At 41.7% G+C, this 2,182-nt stretch overlaps 1 protein-coding gene across 3 annotated transcripts in view; it reads right to left on the reverse strand.

Moving 5' to 3' along the window:
* Positions 1-2,182, reverse strand: part of Dennd5b (DENN domain containing 5B) — a 120,127-nt gene that overhangs the window by 68,565 nt on the left and 49,380 nt on the right. The window lies entirely within an intron of this gene.

Genomic DNA, 2,182 nt, shown 5'->3' on the forward strand with positions numbered 1-2,182 from the left:
TCCCTCTCCCTCGTCAGCTTGAAGAGCAATCAGGGTTCCCCGACCTGTGGGAAGTCCAAGGACCGCCCACCTTCATCCAGGTTCAGCAAGTTGAGATAATCTGATTTTTTAAAGATAATCTTATTATTTTAGTGCTTATTTTGTAAGTATAAAAAAAAAATCAAGAGAGCTGTGCAGGCGGTGGGCGGCTCTCGTATCTCTCCGCTGAGGCCTGCGGTGCTCCTGGGTAGAACTGCACTTCAGCAATGGGAACGGGAGCCGTGTTCTAGCCTCTGTCTCCATTTATAAAGGGGATATTGGAAAAATACTGCTGGATGCTCAGCATGAATCTGGACGAAGCAGCTCCAAGAGCTCTCACTGTGCCAGACCACCTCGCGCCCAGACACAAGATACCAACAGATCTGAAACAGACACTCACAGCTTTGGAGGGAAAAACAGCACTCTATCTGAGGAAGACTCTATTGAGAGAAGAGAGGTTGAAAGCATCTTGAAGAAAAACTCGGACTGGATATGGGATTGGTCAAGTGGGCCAGAAGATATCCCCCACTGTGTAGTCGTTCCCGCCCCCCTTCTTGCTTTGTAGGATAATTCCAGCCTCCTTGTCGGCCATCACTGCCTTGGGCGGTCAGTTTTGTTGCTGGCACCTTCATCATTCTGATGATTTTAAATCCCATTGTTTGTACTTAAAATTTTGTGTGCTTTTAAAATCAGCTGTATTAGTTCGAGGCCAGCCTGGTCTACAAGAGCTAGTTCCGGGGACAGGCACCAAAGCTACAGAGAAACCCTGTCTCGAAAAACCAAAAAAATAAAATAAAATAAAATCAGCTGTATTGTAAGCAAATCTGTCTACTTTAAAAGACTGGAAATGAAAATAATCTTTGCCAAATCCTTTGGAGATTACTGGATTTGCATATGGGTTAATCAGTTGCCAGCGCTTCTGTTAATCCAGGTATATTCCCAGTCTTCGTCTTTTCTAGAGCATGTTTTTAAAGGCTGCCTCCTCGACATGCTGTATATATCCTGCTGTATTTGTTTCACTGTCCCACACTTAACTCAGGTGAGTTAAAATAAAAGGAACGTTTTAACGGTCAAAAAAAAAAAAAATCAGAGCTGAGTGATGGTGGCGCCTGCCTTTAATCCCAGGACTCAGAAGGCAGAGGAAGATGAATCCCTGTGAGTTCAAGGCCAGCCTGGTCTACAGAGTGAGTTCTAGGCCTGTTACACAGAGAAACCTGTCATTAAAAAACAAAACAAAAAACAGACAAAACACAGTCACATTTTCTATATTTAACTCCTAACTACAGAATATCAAATCTAAGGAAAAAAAGAATTACCATACAATTAAAGGATTTTGTTTTTTGTTTTGTTTTTCGAGACAGAGTTTCTCTGTAGCTTTGGAAACTGTTCTGAAACTCACTCTGTAGACCAGGCTGGCCTTGAACTCACAGAGATCCACCTGCCTCTGCCTGCCAATTGCTGGGATTAGCGTGCACCACCATGCCCACCTCTGCTTGTCTTTACGTGAAATTATTTGTCAAAACCAGCAATTGTCCATGATATTATGCATGCCCTCTTAAACAGTCTGCTTTAGATGTTCCGTACTTCGACATGTTCAAAATTCCTACTTAAATCCGTGGAGGCAGACAGATATGTTTTAGAATTAATTTCTTTTTTAGACTTTGAAAGGCGATAACATGTTTAGATCATAATCTCTGACAGGGATGAAGCTTATAAACAACATTAATATTTTCAGAGCAAGCCATGTAAGTGTTTTATAGGGAAGAGAGAAAACATAAATTTAATTTGGTTCTGATCTTGTTTTGTTGATAATAAATCAGTTATAAAAATAATCATTTTCAGAACTGTTTTAGATTTGGGAATTAAAGATAAGGGATTGTGGACTCATAAGAATTTCATAGAATTCAGTGTACACAATTACATTAAAACCCGGGGAATACTTTGGTATTTGCTAAAGGTTAAGAAAAATGATCAGCTGTTACTTGGTTCATTTGACCAAGTACAAAAAGGATGTTTCCAGCCGGGCGATGGTGGCGCACGCCTTTAATCCCAGCACTCGGGAGGCAGAGGCAGGCCGATCTCTGTGAGTTCGAGACCAGCTTGGTCTACAGAGCTAGTTCCAGGACAGGCTCCAAAGCCACAGAGAAACCCTGTCTCGAAAAAC

This window comes from Microtus ochrogaster, assembly GCF_000317375.1.
Source record: "Microtus ochrogaster isolate Prairie Vole_2 chromosome 14 unlocalized genomic scaffold, MicOch1.0 chr14_random_2, whole genome shotgun sequence".
NCBI classification, from domain to species: Eukaryota; Metazoa; Chordata; class Mammalia; order Rodentia; family Cricetidae; genus Microtus; species Microtus ochrogaster.